Source organism: Suncus etruscus, chromosome 17 (genome assembly GCF_024139225.1).
Source record: "Suncus etruscus isolate mSunEtr1 chromosome 17, mSunEtr1.pri.cur, whole genome shotgun sequence".
Taxonomy (NCBI): Eukaryota; Metazoa; Chordata; class Mammalia; order Eulipotyphla; family Soricidae; genus Suncus; species Suncus etruscus.
In genome coordinates this window covers 57,631,842-57,650,660 of record NC_064864.1, presented here as the reverse complement: position 1 = coordinate 57,650,660, position 18,819 = coordinate 57,631,842, and the positions used below count along the sequence as shown (strand labels likewise).

The 18,819-nt window shown below is 37.2% G+C and overlaps 1 non-coding gene across 1 annotated transcript; it reads right to left on the bottom strand.

Annotated features, from left to right (window-relative positions):
• Nucleotides 1-2,080: 2,080 nt before the first annotated feature.
• On the bottom strand, nucleotides 2,081-2,181 carry LOC125995130 (small nucleolar RNA U13). Its single transcript, XR_007490724.1, has one exon. It is a non-coding gene; the product is annotated as a small nucleolar RNA U13 (small nucleolar RNA).
• Between the last annotated feature and the right edge of the window lie 16,638 nt (nucleotides 2,182-18,819).

The window sequence follows — 18,819 nt, the reverse complement described above, 5'->3', positions numbered from 1 at the left end:
AGATTCACAAAGACTGACTTCACCATAAGTCCCATCTCAGGATCTGTACAGATACTGAGACCTCTAAACACAGAGCTCTGATTGCATCACCCTGGACAGAGCAGAAGTCTTCCACACACCAAAAAAATAAAAAAATAAAAAAACCCACCACCGGGAGAGTAATGATCCTGAGCAAAGACTAGAGTTGACCCCATGACAGTATACTCCAAGGACGGAGAAACCCCATATCGCATAGGGCAAGTGAATTCCTTTTCGAATGACCCCAATATTTACTGTGCCAGGGCAGAAGGGAAAAAAAAAAAACACAAAACCTTGGACATTTATATATATATATATGTATATGTATATGTATATATATTACCTTCATTTATTATTGTTATTATTATTTTTATTTACCTAGCTATTTTGGTCGATTTCTCTGTTTGGATGTGATTATTGAAATCGTTGTCCCCAGATATCCTTATTTATTTATTTACTTTTTTTCTTTTCTCTCTTCCTTTTCTTTCGAGAGGGGCTACGCCATGTTTCTTATTTCAAGACCACGGCGTGTTTTTTTTTGTTTGTTTGTTTTTTGTTTGTTTTTGGTTTTTGTTTGTTTTGTTTTATTTTGTTTATCTGTCTTTTGTGGTGCTTATCGATATAGCTGGAGTCCTCACTGGATATTTGACACTTCTTTTGGTACTGGTGGAGTGTTTCACATTCTTTCTCTCACTCATTTCCCAAATCGATGATGAGAACCTCTAGAAGGATTCTGCCCATCTTCGGGGTATTAGACTTTTACCCCCAGTTTATATATTTTCACCTTTTCAGGCAAAACCACGCAACTTGAACTAGCTAGCCCTGCCCCCACTTAGAGGGGGAAATCAGGGAGGCATCAAGACCAAACTGATGCAAGACTACTAAGTAGTAGGTTAGATACAGAGGGGACCACATATTCTAGACGCCCTGGGGGAGAGGGAAGAGGAAATGGGAAGTAGGACAAAAACGGAGGTGTAGGGAGGACAATTTAGGGAGGGGAATCCCCCCTGATTTTATGTAAATATATACCTAAAATATTATTGTCAACAATATGTAAGCCACTATGATCAAAATAAAAATTACATAAAAAATAAAAAATAAATAAAAAAAAGAACACAATATATTGTAATTATTAACCTGGAAACTAAGAAGTCTAACCTTTTTGGCATATGTGAAAGAACCATAAAACCCTCTACCAATATTACAACCAAAATCTGTATGAGCATCATAAATTAATAAACAAAACAAAACACATGGCTGGGGAGATAAGTCATGATTATCTATTGCTCGTGCTGTTTACGGTAGATACCCAGGTTCAATTATGACCACCACCAGGAGGAGCAAAGCCTGAATAATTCTCTGGGCAGAATTCCTAAGCATCACTAAAATAATTACAATAAATCAAATAAATGAATAGATAGATCAATTCAACATTTTTGAACACTTGTAATTAAAGAAAAGTAAACAATAATGACTATCTTGAGTAGAATGTGATTACCATACCCTAAGGTGTGTTCCATGACCCTTGTAACTTATTTTGTATATTTGAAACTGACTGGATATTCTTAAGAGTTTTAGTAGAAAGACAAGGAAAGATAGTCCAAATGGTAAAGTGCATGCTTCTTATATGTACACTTCTAAATTTAATCACTAACACCACATGCCCACTTGGACATTACAGTGTGACTCTAAGCAGTAGTATATTCTCATACCAATGGTTCATACCATTGGGCTAAGTGTGGTCCTGAGGCCACCAGAATTACTAGTATGGCCACTATTTTTTTAAGTTCTAAAAGAAAATTCAATAGTCACTTAATGAATTTCCAAGATTTTCATAAAAAAGAGTACCTGTATCTTATTCTTTCTAGTAATTATTTTATGTTTTATTTCTTTATCTGTAACCTCCATTATAACATTGAATAATAGAAATTATAATAGCTACACTTCTTTTATGTTCAATTTTACTAAGAAATTCTAGTATATAAATTTTTCTTGGGTTCTGAGTTCATGTAGGAACTAGCTTATCTGGATTGTTTAGCTTGTTATTTTTTTTCTTTTTTCATGTCAGAAGGGTTATATGCTGTCCTAACAAGGTTGAAGGGAGGCACATATCACACAGGCATGTGAAAACCTGATCATCATGCTTATGAACCTGAAAAGAAACCTATTTTTACCTCCATATGCACCAGTAGTATCATGTGGCATTGTTCCTTTTTTGCACAGGTACAATAAAATGGGGATATCTTATGTACAGAAAAAGTTTTTATCTAATACAAATAGGAACTCATACATTTTATATTGCGGGGGGGGAGGAGGGCTTTCATCCTAAACATTTGTCACAGTGACTTGACTTAGGCTTTAGTAGATTGGACATCATCCATTCACCCCCAAACTTCAGATCCCATCTTTCAACTGGCAGAATTTTCTGCACCAGCACCAGGATTCAAGTCTCTACTAGGAAATGTCCTAATTCTGTCCTGTCACTGACTTGCTCTAGAGTGGGTTCATATGACATCCTGATGAATGGAAACAGCAACAACTTGCTTTCAGGGCAGATTTCCTTGCATTGCCACCTAAAGGAAAAATGAAATCAGAAGATACTCCATGACACCTGATTTTGACATAGAATCTGTTTAAAAAAAAAAAAAGATCTCTAATTACAGAAACCTGACTGCAATAATTGTGATTTAGAAGAACATTTACTGGAGCCATAAAAGAGGCTTTGGGGTTAAATAACTTCGTATGCCCGGAGCCTGTAGTTAGTCTTATTGCAGGAGGCTTCATGGGTAGGATCTCCCATCCTTACTTTTAGGTCAAAATTTTTTTTCTATTTTCCCCAACTTTGTTGCACCTTTGCAAAAAACTGCAAGTCCCCATTTTTATCTTTTAAATAGGGGATCCTACCTTTTTCATAGAACCTTGGGACACAGTTACTTTATTTTACCCCATGTATGCATTTTTATATAAATTTAAGAAGAAAAGAAAAAACAAACGATGGGGGCCAGGGACCAAGTGGTCTCAGGTGCATTAGTAGAACAAAAATGACATAACTAAATATCCAAACCAAATTCAACAACAACAGAATCAAAGTATCTAAACTTTAAAAATCTAAAACTTAAATGGACCTGTTATACTGGCAGGCCAGGAGGCAAAGATTGGTGGTATAGGATGCATTCTGGGAACATTGGTCAAGATGGTTGACTGGAATGACCCTGATCCACTGTATATCTGAAATTCAGCTATGAGGGACTTTGTAGATCACAATAGTTTCAAAAAGATAAAATTTAAAAAATGTTATTATGGGTATTATTCAAAGAATTTGGACAGAGGATGAGCAATGCTAGATTATTATATGTCTTATTCCCTCTTCATCCTCTCTCAGTCCTACAGGCAAAATTTGTGTTCTTCGACACTAATGAGAATGAAGTGGTTAATGGGGCATTCTGAGTTCTGTGAAACTGCTTTCTTCAACTATTTATGAACTGAAAGTTGGAAAGAAATGCACAGCATAAGTGCATTTTGAGAAGGCTAAGAGCAGCAGAAAACCAGATGACACATCCTGGAATGGGAGCAATCAAGGTTCTATTCAATCTTTTCCCTTTACCCGGTGCATCAGAATATGTTTTCCTGCTTGCACAGTTACACAGGTGTATTGAATTCACACTGATCACCAAAAAAAAAGGCAAAAAAGTAGCTCATATGCCAACCACATCCAGAACTTTCTTCCTTTTTTTTTAAGACACAAAGATTTATAATAAAACATAAAGGGTTATTTCCAATTAGTAGGGCAATGCTGGTGCTATTTTAGCTGTTAATAAATTGAGTAACCATAAGCATTTGTTGATCTAAAAATATGTACAACTGTGCCAGTTACTGGAAAAGCTTATAGTTATATTGGGAATCAACAAACTTTCTTTAAAAGGCTAGAAATTAAATATTATAGCTTTGTAAACTTTCATGATCTATTATAGCTACTCAACTCTGCTTGTAAACTGCAAAGCAGACATAAAAATGAACATATTTGTTCACAATAAAGTTTAATTTAAAAAAAGCTGCACCATAGTTTTTTCTGAGTTAAGATATACTCTTTGACAACAATGCTATCTTTCTTAGATAACCTTTGCATCCCCAATTCCTGATGGATAGTAGGATAAAAAATGCTTTAAATACAAATAATAATTTTTTAAGTTTTCTTTTCCTCAGCTAACTCACTATCTAATTGTTTGGGGGGGGTTGGTGGAATACAAAACAAGAAAATATAAAATAGGAAAACAATTATTTTGTGTTTTTGGTTAGTTTTTTTTTTCTTTAACTCTCCAAACCCTAATAAGTGTTTATATTTTAACTGATTATCTCCAAAATGCTGAGATGAGAAAGTCAAATATTACATAGAATTATGTATAAAACTACTGTACTTAGTGGCTTTCCAGTTTCTTCTGTGAATCTATGCTTTAACAACAACAACAACAACAAAATCCCCATGAAGTTTACAAGATTAAAAAAAAGAGAGCTACAGTTGACCAAATATCCAAACCTAATTACTGATTCCACTTCAGTCACCTTTACCTGTTACTTTTGATACCTTTCACTGGCATAGAAGATGAATCAAACCCCATCCCTATTGTAAGCAAAGTTTTAAAAGAACTCCTAAGAAAGGCTACATTAACAATAAGGAAGATAAATTCACTATGCAGTCATTTAGAAAAATGAAATCATGAAATTTGTTTATATATGGATGAATATGGAAAGTACTATGCTCAATGAAATGAGTCAGAAGGAGAGGAATAGACATAAGATAATCTCATTCATTTGTAGGACTTAAGAAAAACAAAAGATTGTATGAAAAATAATATCCAGAGACAAAAAAGATGAGGCCAAAGAGGAGCAGTCCACGGTAGGAAGCTTAACACAGAGCAATGAATGCAGTTAAAATAGAGAAGGGACCACTATGACATGACAATGATAGTTGGAAATGATCACTCTCGACAAGAACTGGATGCTGACATGGGATAAAGTGATAAGTATGCTACCACTTCATCAACAATAATGCTAACCACAGTGTCAAAAAGGAAAACAGAGAGAGAGAGAGAGAGAGAGAGAGAGAGAGAGAGAGAAGAGAGAAGAGAGAAGAGAGAAGAGAGAAGAGAGAAGAGAGAAGAGAGAAGTAAAATGCCTGCCCCAGAGGCTGAAGGTGAGGAGGAATCTGAGGACTATGGTGGTGGGAAATATGCACTGGTGAAGGGTGTTGCCCATTCTATGACTGAAAATCATGAACAATTTTGTATCCATAGTGTTTAAATAAAGTAATTATAATAAAATAAAAATTAATAAAATATATATTGAGATGTAAGTGTTATTAGGAATGGAATGTTCTTCCTACTTAACACATTTCCTCTCTTGTGGGACTGTAGCTATATCTGAGTTTTCAAAATTAAAGAGTAGTATGTCAGAGTCTCAGAACAGAAGACCTACTAAAGGTAATCCAACAATTATTCTAAAAAATATTGTTTACAGAGGTGAAACAGGATATAAGGAAACTACAAAGAGGGATACAAAAATGAAGAGATTCATACTCTACAGAGGTCAAAGAAAGAAAATCATTATGAAGAATCATCTGGAATAGATGAAAATTGGACGATAAATAAAGGTAAATATTCAGGAAAGAAGCAGAGAAGTATCATACTATCATAACTTCTTTTCCTTTCTTTGATTGTATGCACTGAGCCAGAAGGCTGTTGGTACCATTCACATAAGTCAGTTAACAGAGAAAGAGAGAAAATAGTTTAGTCAACTAAGACCAGATTTGGAGGTCAAGGAAAAATGTCTAGCATAACTGAAAGCTCATGACACTGAAGCCACACACTGCAAGCTTGCTGGGTACATTGGTTGGTTTTAGATTGATCACTCCCATGCTCCCATTTTTCTCAAAGATGAAATGTTCACTGCTGTCTCAAGGAAATTAATTGAGCAATTTTCTATTCCCTGCAGTGTAAGGAGAATCTCTTGCCAATTATTTTTCTTTAACATATTGTAAGTAATATCATAAAGACTATTTTAAAAGGTCAATGGCCTGGCAAAGAGCACTAAAATCTGGAGTCCTAGCTCCTCTCTCAGATTCTGGTTCTAAGTACCTAGTTTACTAATGCTGAAGTAAAAATATTAAGTCATTGGTTCTGATCATCTAGGTTTAAGTACTTAACATAGAGTTCTATTAAAATTATTTGAAACCTTGGGGAAAATTTTGTTTGTACACATTAGGATTTTTTTTAATTATAAGAACAATGTCTCCTTGTAGCAAACACTACCAACAATGCACTTAGACATCATTTAGCTACTTTTTCTTGTGTCTCTTGTTTCTGTATTCTTAAAAGGTCATATGGCAACAAATTATGATGCACATATTTTTTCTAACTTATCAATAACTAACTTGCCCAAAATATTTGGTTAGAAATGGGAGAACAAGTAGTCTATGGCTACCACCCAGGATTATGCCCCACTTACTCCTTCATGTTATCCAACCCCTAGGTCAAATTAACTTGAGTAATATTTGAAATGTTTATTTGCTGCCTCTGCAGTATAGACTTCTCTTAACATCAGATGCACCCTTCCTGGATTTGAAGTATTTGAGGTGACTTACAGCATCAGAGTATTTATTTCAGGAAAGGAAATTCTGTACTGAGAGAGTCAAGTCCTTCTAAGTTGTGCCCTGGGACTAATAAAACACTTCATAGAAAAACTGAAGGCTAAGTAACCTTAAAGTAGAGTTGAAATGTTTCCTCTCCTATTTAAGATGAATTAGTGTGTTAACCTTCTGTCAAGTTTATCGTACCATCTGATGAAGGAAATAACATCTCCTCCCATGGTTCCTTCCGCTGCTCTGGAAGAAAATCTCCCCACCCTAAAAGAAATTTCCCTTGGAGTTCTTGATGCTGATTTGCCTGTCATCTCCAAGATTCTTAAGCCACCTGCCTGCATGCTGAGAAAGATGCTGATTATTGTGCTACCATCAAGAGAGCCTCTCCACAAGACCTTGGCTGCCTTTCAAAAGTTACGTTGTGCCATTGTTTATCACATGTGGTGAAGATGCCTTAAAAGTTACTTAAGACCAAGATAGTCCGTGTTTGAAGCTCCCAGGACATTTTGAGCAGAGAAGGGCTTTTTGTACCTATCCTCTGAGCTTCAAAGCGAGTGAAATCCTGCAGTATGTATCCTTTTCACTAGCCTTGCACCTACTGTGCAATGAAAGTTCTCCCAGCCAATTTTACTGCAGTTTGTCCATCCACTCTGAAAAGGGACTTTCAAGTTCATCAAACCTGCACTTGGGATGGAATATGCTGCTGGGTGAGACAGGAAGCTAGCCAGCCCTTCTTTCCTCTGACTGGCAGCAGCCATAGCAACAACAAATGTTGGCAACCCTGTTTGACCTGGATCGCAGATGTGAAATGCTGCATGGCTTGGCAAGGCCTCTGGACTCTACGTTGTTCTGCCAGGAGTCTTGCCTGAACAATACACCAATCCCGCAATTCCTTCCTTATTTTCTGGCTGCCTTTGAGCTCCTGAAGCCCACAGTGTGTTACCACAACAGGTTCCAAGAACCCCAGCCTAGGACCTAGGACTTCAAAGATCCCAAGGATCTTCCATCTGCATTCCAGGATGCGCACCAGATTTTTTTTATTTTGTTGTTAGATGTCCAACAGTGAGAAATAAGTTGCTATGATACATAAAGCTGATTGTGATTTGGTCTGATAGGCTGTGTTAACCTGTCAACAAGAAATATGTTTTTCTCCCACTGATTTACTGATTCTCGCAGTTTCCTGCCAATGAGGGTGACTTTGAAGTACCTGGAAACTGGCACCTGGCTCTTTGGATCTCTTTCAGGATAGAATTTTGCAGATAAGAAACTGAGATTAAACGACCCATTCAAGGTCATAGAGCAAGTAATTAGCAAAGCTGGGGCAGGAAGGCAGAAGAGCAAAGACAGGAGTCAGCACTGACTATATGCTATTGACAGGGGGCGAAGGGATCTAAGAACATGCCTCCAAATCCTAGCTCATATTTGAGATGAACATTGTTCACTCTGGTTATTCTGATGCTAATGAGAAAACAGGGCTTTGACCTTCAAGAAGTTTGTAGTCTGTGGTTCTTTCATCTTCACATTGATTTAGGAGTTTTCTACCCATTTGGAAGATTTGTTCTTTCCATATTTTCTTCTCATTTAGAAAATAAAATGTGTGGATAATTTATCTTGCATTTTACTTTTTCCTGACAACACCAAATTTAACCACTTTTGAAATTCAAGATTAACCAGATCTCTTCTAGTTTTTCCCATAAGCCAATTTTAACTGTTCACTTTCTGAAGAGTGAAAATAAGAACCCAAAGAAAGAGGCTCTGGATCTAAAAAATTATTGAATAGATAGGGGGAAAAAACAGATATTTCACTTGTACACCATGCCTTGCCTTTGAGAAATAAGATAGAATTAAAAAGAATTGGTCATATAATATGATAATAAATTTATTTTGGAGTGAAAGAACACAATGACTATCAATACTAGAATGACACATTTAAAAAAAGGAAAAAAATAAGTGTTTCATCTCTTTTAGAATTTTTATACCAGGTTTTCCACTTACTGCCAGAAAATTCCTCACTAAAAAACTAAAATAATACATCTAATGCTAAATATATTTATACTTGTTAATGCTAATAATACTGAATGAATATAACTCTAAATATCAAAAATAATCTATAAATTAAAATATAGATGTAGGTCCTTTTATATGACATTGAAATTCATGACATTCATTTACATGACATTTGAAAGTCATAAAACTATATTATGTTAGATATGGTAAAATCATAATGCAAAGCAAGAACATGACTAACATGTTATTCATAGTAATTCCTTTATTCTGAATTTGGGAGAAACAGGGCTGGTTGTAATCAATAAGAACCTCATATAGTGGGCCAGAGAGATAGCATGGAGGCAGGGCATTTGCCTTGCATGCAGAAGGACCGCGGTTTGAATTCCGACATCCCATATGGTCCCTTGAGCCTGCCAGGAGTGATTTCTGAGTGTAGAGCCAGAAGTAACCCCTGAGCACTGCCGGGTGTGACCCAAAAACCAAAAAAATAAAATCATATGGCCCTTCTAGGGGAAACATTTCATATCTCTACTTGACAGGCAGGTGCTTATTAATCTATCTTACTATTTTCCTTTAAGTGGTGTACCTACTGGGTGGACACTTTTGTACATGTTTCTATCACATCCTACATAAAAACAAGAGTGTTTATGAAAAGGTTTTCAATATCTTATTGTTTTGTTTTGGAACCACATTTGCCTATTCTCAGGGCTTAATCCTGGTAGGGTTCAGGGGTGGTGGGTCAGCCACATGCAATACATATCTACTCGACATACTATCCAGGCCTAAGAGCCTTAACATCTTGAAGGGTGCATTGTATATAGCTAATGATCTATTTTAACTAACTAATCAATTATTTAGTTCATGAGTATTTTCATGGTCACTTAAACATGTTAATGTTAAAAATAATCAATCCTTTAGGCAAGAATTGTTTCACAATAACATGGGCAATTTCTGATGTGAGGCACAAAGAAAATGGATAGAAGTAAGAGAAAGGGAGCTCACTATGACCACGGTCAATTTGGGAGGCTTTTAGCCAAATTTTCTGGTGGGCAGAGGAGCAGAAGAGGTGAGGTCGACTTCCTCTCCAAATGACCAATACAGCAAGCACAGCCAACTGAACTCTTAAATAAGTGCCAGATGTTATTTGATTCTCACTACTTGTTATTAAGGTGAGAGTCAGTATTCATCATGAATTTCATAAAGTGAGTAAGTATACTTTGTCTTTTGGACTCTAGTACAAATAAGATCAGTTTGTACAGGGATCACTCAGGAATATTGAGTTGCCACCCTGAGCTGGACTTGCCAGGGTCATCCCTAGCTCTTGAATTCCCTGTCCTACAAGGCCCCAGTGCTTCAACCTCAGTTCAAGTATTTTGGTGGTGGCAGAAGGTGAGGAGGTGAGTCGGGTAGCATTACAGCTCCTGCATATAGGCAGCAAAATGAGTAGTGATGAGCCACCTGCTTCCATGTGGCAGTGGCAGAAAAAAACCACTATCTCCATGGGGAGGTCCTTTCTGCAAAAAGCAGATGCAAACTGAGGAGTTCGGGGCTCGATCTTTCCTGCTTAGCTGTCTCTTTGATACCTGAGTACCAGCCAAGATTAGGGGGGTGTTGCAAATACAGCCTCTGCTTAGGTCTAGCTCTGGAAACTTCCACTCCCCAAAGAAATATCCTCTGGTGTCTTCCAAGGAAAAATGAGTAATGATTAAAATAATCATGGTAGCACTTGCCCGGCACCTGGCTTTGAGTTAAGTGCTTAATGTGCCCTATAGGAATTTCATAAGGGCAGTTGGAGTATTATAATCTAACTCTTACAGATCAGAGATTTTAAATGACTTGGCCAAGCCACTGCAAACTCTAAATGATGCATGAAATACTTTAAAACAGGCTGACAAGCTGCAAAAGTAAAATTCTTGACACTACTGCATCTTGGTCATGACACTGTGTGGAAAGGGACAAGAAGAGCAAGTATTGCCATCACTGGTGACTCTGGATATGGGTCTTGTTAGGTGTCCTTAGACCACTGCATTTGCCCTACTTCTCTGCCTTTTTCCCTCTGTCTGTTTCCAAAGGCTTCTAGAATCTTATGAAAACTTTATTGTTTCTTATAGTTCTTGTATTAACATAGATTAGTCTTTCAGTCTCCCCAACTTCTTGTAAAAGTAACAAAATTGTCCTTAAAATTTTGCCAAGGAAACTTTGTCACTTTCACTGAAGTTCAAACTTTTTTTTTTACTTTCTTTCACCTTGAGCTTCTATTGGCAGTGGTTTCTGCTGCCTGAGAGTTTAGTTTCTATCTACTCCACATCTCCTTAATTCCTGTAGACTAGAGCAAGAAGTTAATGCTCCCCAAAAGACATGCCAGATATCCAAAAGAAGAATTCATTCCTGCAAAAGATACTTTAAACTTATAAAATAAAAGAAAGACACAAATAAATACTAACAGTTTTATTTTGTTTGAGATATTTTTTAATTTATTTGAGTTTTCCAAAATAAAAACTTTACCTTTTAAAATTAGAATACATTGTTATGGTGTGGGAAAAAATAAAATCAAAACAGAAATTTGTAAATAGAAATGAGGTTTTTCATGTCTTATAATTCAAAATACTAGGTCTTCTTCTGACTATCTTTCAAACATGAAGTGCCAACTCCTGCTTAATCCTATTAAATTCTTTCAATTTCCATATTGGAAGCAGATTAAATACAGTCTCCATAATAACCCTTTCCAAATTAAGTTTCATCTAGTCTTCATGGTAGGCTCAAACCAAATTGAATCTTGTCCTCTTTGAATATGCTATAATCACCCTATTTCTCTGGTAGGCTTTGAAGGTTAGAGTGTTCCAGGTATGACTAGTCACCTCTTTTTGCTGTGGTTTACCTTGTTTTCTGTCATTGCTGGAATGTAAAAAAAGAACACAAAACACATTGACTTCACCTGACAACTCCCCCAATCAAAGAGAACTTAGAAAGATGCTGTGAACATTACAGGCAAAGAAGAGAATTTTACAGACGTCCCTGAGAGTCTTAATACTGTAATCAGTGATACATCCATAGAAAACCAAAAATATTACTACTACAATTATAGAAATAATATCTAAGGGAATTGTATGATTAGTGCAAATAAATATTGTTCTAAACATCTCAAGAATAAATTATTAATCTTTTTCATATCTTCCTCACAATATTAATTTCACATCTCATATACAAGAAAGTGGAGGTACAAATAATCTTTATCACAAGTCCCAACTTAAAACTAGTAATGATAAAATACTAGAGAAGTTGGCAAACAGATAAAATGGCTTCAGCAATTAGACACATAAAATCAACCTGGGGGTGGTGAGGGAGGTTGAAGAAAGAATGGCCATCTAGCTTGGACATTAAGAATAATTTTGGGGGGCAGGAGTAATAGTACAGCAGTAGGGCATTTGCTTTGCAAGCAGCTGACCTAGACGGACTGCGGTTCGATTCCCCCCACCCCCAGCATCCCAATTTTGAGCATATAGCCAGGAGTAATCCCTGAGCACCACCGGATGTGATCCAAAAAAAGAAAAAAGAATGACTTTGGGGGGCCAGAGCGATAGTACAATGGATAGAACATTTGCCTTGCATGTGGCTGACCCAGGTTTTATTTCTAGTATCCCATAAGGTTTCTGGAGCCTGCCAGGAGAGTATACTGAGTGCAGCAGAGCCAAAAATAACTCCTGAGCACCACAGGGTGTGTAAATCCCAAACCAAAAAAACAAAGAAACCAGAATGACTTCGGGGAATACCAAAACAACAATATAAGAAAAAGAGTGAAGGAGAGAAAATAGGCCTTTCAGAAATATTTTTATAGATTGTAAATTAGACCATATCTAATGTTCTTCAAGGAACTGAAATTAAAATTGAATTTTCTCTTATGATATTCTATGCATTAGACTGGGTTTTCATATGACAGCTTCTATAATGACTGGAACATAAAAATGTTCTGATTTTATGTAGATTATACATAATCACACATCATCTCATTGGTTAAACTTGAGTTATCTGATCCTCATAAAATGTAATGGTAATGTGTATTTTTAGGAATAAAGTTGTCTACGGCCATACCACCCTGAACGCTCCCAATCTCATCTGATCCTGGAAGCTAGGCAGGGTTGAGCCTGGTTAGTTCTTGGATGGGAATAAAGTAGCCATTGGTTCTTTGGGTAAATACATTTAAGTTTGCTAATTACTTAGCTGAAAATGTGGATCTGAGGCAAATCTATTCATCTACCCATAGCCAGAATCCTGGTTGATCTAAAATTTCAAAGTGTTCCAAAACTAGAGAATCTTTCAGATAAACATCACAGTGGAGAATAAAATAAGTGTTTACTAAAGAGAAGATCCAGGAAAGTGTTTACAAGAGTGAAGAGAGCACTCTTCTATGGAGTACCCCTTGGTGCCAGCCACCCAAGCACATGTTCTTACAAATCTACTTCTTTAGCTAGTTTTATAGCTGAGAAAATACAATTTCAGTGAAGTCAAGCAGTTTGTTCAACCAGCTACTTGAAGACTGTCCAAGATACAATTTCATGTCCGAGCAAAATCCTTCGACATTTTCTCTACTGTATCAGGAGGCATTGTAGGATTAAGGGATCTTGGCATAGAGGTAAATTTTGAGTTTTTCAGGGACGATAGCACAGTGGTAGGGTGTTTGCCTTGCATGTGCCTGACCCAGGATGGACTGTGGTTTCAGTCCTGGAGTCCCATTTGGTCCCCCAAGCCAGAAGCAATTTCTGAGCAAATAGCTTGGAGTAACCCCTAAGAGTCACTAGGTGTGGCCCAAAACCCAAAAAAACAAACAAACAAACAAAAAAGAGTCTTTCAAAGTGTGATCAGGGCACTTATTTTACATTTTATTTGCTCTTTTTGACATTAAGTATGTTTCATAACAATCTCTCACTATGCCACTGTGAATAAGTGAGACAAATCTTATTTAGCATATGAAGTGTGAGGGAGCTCAAAGAATTGTCTGTGATATCAAGTAAGATGATATCACTAATAAGGAGGAATCCTTCCAGGATTCCCTCCAGGAATAATCTTTCCAAGATAATGTTTTGCTTATTCCCAATGGCACCAACTATTTGAAGACTAGAACCCTAGTGTAGAACATGTCCCTGAAAAGGGAGAGATATTAGCCATTGCAGGAAATACTGGTACAAAAGCTCCCACACCCTGAAGATTTCACCCACCAGCTGGATTCCTTCATTAACTGTGTTGCTCTACATGAGTTTGTGGAAATGAATGGTTCTATCAGAAGCCATCATTGCTCCACTTGGGTACCCACTATAGTTCTGAACACTATGCTGTGCAGCTTTTGGGTTCACTGTGCCTGCAGAAGCTAATGAGAAAGATCTTAAGGGGCAGATGCATCCCAACCTGCCCCCACCAGCTTTCTTCTCCAGTGTCCAGGGATAATACAAAAATTAAGTTGTTGTTGTCCAGCATTTCCCAGAGGTTCTCTACCATGGACACCACTGTAACCTGCCCAGTCACCTTTCTTCCCCATTTCCCAACTCACTTCCCCACATCCCCATTTACGTTCCCCGAGATATTCCAAGTTCTAGTTTCAGAATCTATTTGAGGAGGATCTCAGCTTACTAAAACAGTGCATAGTTTTAAGTTAGGTCACTCCATTAACACTCCCTTAGGACTTATTTCCTCTGGCTCTTAAAATGACACCTTTGACTCCTGATTTAGAAATCATGACCAAAATTCCCAGTTTGAAGTTAATGAGGAATGGAACTCAGTTGATGTCACAGTTTCCAGTTTCCCATTTCCTCCACTGTTCCAGCTTGACCATCCCTGCAGTGGATTCATATTTTAGTTACTTTGATGCTTTTCTCAGGGAGACATTGAAGGAAGCTGCCAATTGCTGAAACGTCTCTGAACAAGAAGTGTTAAAGAAAAAGATTGAGAAGGGAAAAAAATAAACAGATTTCCTGAATCAGCAAAGAATTATGCTAAGTAAGTCTTTTATTAAATGACCTGCTGAGAAAGGAAACTCTGTTGCAGTTTAAGATGCTTCTTGTAGGAAGAGAGAGGAGTTATATTCCTTCCCATTAACTGACTCTGTTTCCCAGTTTGTCAGCTGGATTCTTAGCGAAGTGCAAAATATGTTTTTGTCAATATTAAAAAATACCAATGGCTAATTTAAAATATATTTATTGAGCATGTGCTTTTTTAAAAAACTTTTAAATTTATTGATTGGTTTTTAGGCCACATCTGTGGTGCTTATGGGTTACTCCTGGGTCTGCACTCAGAAATCGCCCCTGGCAGGCTGGGGGACCATATGGGAATTGAACCGGTTCCTCCCGGGTTGGCCACACACAAGGCAAACATCTGTTGTGCAATCTCTCTGGCCCCTAGCAAATATTTTGTTGTTGTTGTTGTTGTTTTGTTTGGTATTTGGGTCACTGCGGGGCTCAGGGGTTACTCCTGGCTCTGTGCTCAGGAATCCCTCCTGGCAGGCTCAGGTGACCATATGGGATACCAGGATTCAAACCACTGTCCATCCTGGTGCAAGACAAACACCCTACCACTGTACTCTCTCTGGCCCCTAGTATATACTTTTTTGTCTTGCTAGACATACTCTGACTAGATTAAGACAGATCAACAAACACTCTTCCTTATGAAGCTTACAAACTATATAAATAATCTATTGTTGTATAAGAAGTGACACCAAATTTAAGAGATTAAAGCAATAGCCATTTGTTCTAAATTTTGGGGGTTAGCGATTTAGAAAGAGTTCAGCTGAGCTCTTGGAGTCATTTATGTTACTGACACTGTTGTTTGCCTTGACGTGGGGCAACATGAACCAAAATGATTTGTCTAACACTTGGCAACTGGTGACAACTATAAATTGGTTGGCTTAAGGACTTCTTCTGGGGATATTTTCCCACCCAACATTTCCTCTAATCATCTAACAGGCAGATTTGCTTTGCAATCAAGTGTTGCATTCTATTGGTCAAAGTCATATGCAAAATAGTTCCAGTGTAAGGAATAGAAGATACAAAGACACATTGAAGATGATAAATACATATTATAAGGGAGAAATTATGACCATTTTCCCGGTCTAGTATGTATCAAAATCATTGTAACAAATAGATATAGAATATCTCAGAACTTTCAACTCTGGTTTCACATAAGAATTATCTGGAGGGATTTCTTGTAGTTTTCCAAAATAAAATAACAGATCTTCATACCACAAACAAATAAATCAAAGATTGGAACTTTGGACTCCATGTAAATTTGCCTCATCTCCAAATAGTTCTAAAAGAATGTTGGTTTTGAGACTAGCTTGAGTTGGGTTAGTCTTGAAGCTAAGGAGAAAGCCCAACAGAAGAGTGCAGGGGGCTTTAGATCATCTACTCTATGAAGTTTATGATGATAGTGATTAGATCACCTACCCAGTAAGGATATAGTGATGGTAATTACAACATCTACCTTGTTAGTATATGTTAGTATATGAGACCCTTGTGTGCTAAGCATAATCTTAGCAACTGTCTATAAACCACCAACTTTAGAAGCAATTTCTAACCATACAGCAAATCTTGTAAGTAAGCATCATGTAAAAGGCTGTGACTCTTGCCAGCACCACACTAAAGAGATATGTGCGCACCATAGTCAGAAAATACGACTCCTCAAAGCTCAGAGTGAGCACTGAGGTGACCCCCTAATAAAAATTACAATGTGTGCACCATGGCTAAGTGTGCTGAGCATTGCAATATGCTCTGTGGTTTACATCTGACAACTGTGTGTGACCACAGCTAAGCACATGTGCTTCTTTCAGTCATCATGATAACAATGAAGGGTATAGAGGAGGAAAGAATAACAATTGTAAAGCAACCCATCACCAGGAATTTTGCCCTAGCAAATTTTTCCTAGCATGAAGCAAGAGGAAAGGAAAAAATTAAGGCCCAAACTATGATCTCCAGGCACAAGAAAGGACTTAACACAGGTGAAAGATGGCAGGATTGGCTTCCTAGAAACAATATAATTGGAGGTTTCTCCAGACTCCTTTCAGCTCATGGTGGGGCCCGAGACAGTACCTGTTGCCATTCACAGTATCTCCTTTTCCAGCCATCAGGGAGGACCTTAAAGTCCTGGATCAGGATTAAGCAGGAGGACAGCTGTCAGTGAGCCAGAGTTCTCTCCAAGCCAAACTCAGAATCTATGGGAGTGTGACCTATGACCACTCATTTTAAACTAGCTCTCCCAGTCTTGCTGTAAATATTTTTAGTAATATCTTCATTTAAGCACTATGATTTATAAACATGTTTGTAGTTGGGTTTCAGTTATAAAAAAAGAACCCCTCCCCCCTTCACCAGTGCAACATTCCCACCACCAATGCCTCATCTCACTCCTCTTCCCCCAACCCACACCTGAATTCGAGACAAGCAATCTATTTCTCTCACTACCATTGACATGATAGTTGTTAGTGTAGTTATTTCTCTAACTGCACTCACCACTTTTTATGGTAAGCTTCATATCGTGGGCCGTTCCTTCCAGCCCTCATCTCTATTGTCTCTAGGTATTATTACCATACTGTCTTTTATTTTTCTTAAATTCCACAGATGAGTGAGACTATTCTATGTATATCTCTTTCCCTCTGACTTATTTCACTCAACATCATACTTTCCATTTCCATCTATGTATAGGAAAATTTCATGACTTAATTCTAACTACAAACTTAAATGTACTTCTGAATTCTTCAACAACAATGTGAAATTCTTTCTCATCAACTTGTTAGGAAATCCTAGACCCAAACCCTTTTTTACAGAACTAGTCACTAAACATAAAATCCCAGCACAAGACTAGAAGTTTCAGCTCTGGCAGAAAGAGGCATCTCCCAGCCCCCAAGGAAACACTTTAAAAAGGTTAAGGAAATGATTTACTCTTCAATTACCAAGTCTCTAGCAGTTTTCCTGCTCCCAGAGGAATAAAATCATTTTACACAAATGTAGTGAGGTGATACCTATGGCCAGGAGCCTTTACCTGCCTGAGTCCACTACTCAGAGTTGGGCATTAAGAATGGAAATCTGGAAGCCTAGAAAAAGACAGAACTAAGCAAGATACATACCTCAATGAGTGGTTAAAAGGATTTATCCAAAGTTCTATTGGAGTCATGAATTTTTTGCTCAATAGAGTTTGACAATGAACATGACAAGTGAGGAAGAAATAAAAGGCAAGAAGTGAGGTAGGTCTTAGAAGGAACCCAGTGCCCTCTGAACAATCCAGTTCTTTTCTTTCTCTTTCTCTTTTCTTCTTTCTTCCCTTCCTTCCTTCCTTCCTCCCTTTCTTTCTTTTTCTTTCTTTCTTTCCTTCCTTCCTTCCTTCCTTCCTTCCTTCTTTCTTTCTTTCTTTCTTTCTTTCTTTCTTTCTTTCTTTCTTTCTTTCTTTCTTTCTTTCTTTCTTTCTTTCTTTCTCTTTCTTTCTTTCTTTCTTTCCCCTGCTTTTCTCTATTCTCTTCTTTTTACTCGGTGCTTATTTGCATCTTCTCCATCCCTACTTTCTCTTTTCTTTTCTCTTCTTCTCTACCAGTCTTCTGTTTCCTACTTTATTCCCTTACTTTTTCTCCTTTCCTCCTTTCTTCATTTTAAACCCAGCATTGACCATATAAAATATGCCAAACCCATTTGAAATTAAAAATAAGACAGCATCAGTGGTCTAAGAACAAAAAACTAATAAATGTTGTGGAGGAAGCTATTTGTTCTCTGCCTTTTACAACCATCCAACATGAAACGCATCAAATCAACACAAGAGAAAATAACAAGAAAAAACGATGAGCTCTATTTAGAGTGCAAAGGGATTCAAGACTATGACCCTATCCTTCAGTCACTTTCAGAGCAGGTTAATAATATTGGAGGAAAGAAAGAAAAAAATGACACTAAAATTGTAAGAAAGAATTTTGAGGGGTCATCTGTATTTGCATCAAAAACAGTCTTTGCAGTTTCTAATTTGCTTTGATAAGGCTGTTTCTCATTTCCAAAGACTGGGTAAGAATTATTTCCTGTTTTTAGGGAGACAGATAATTAAGCAAAACATTAGCTTCGAATCTTCTGACTCTCGATTCTCTTCAATTCAAAATAATCACCATGCCACTTTGTCATATTCTGTTCCTGCCCTTGGGTGCTGAC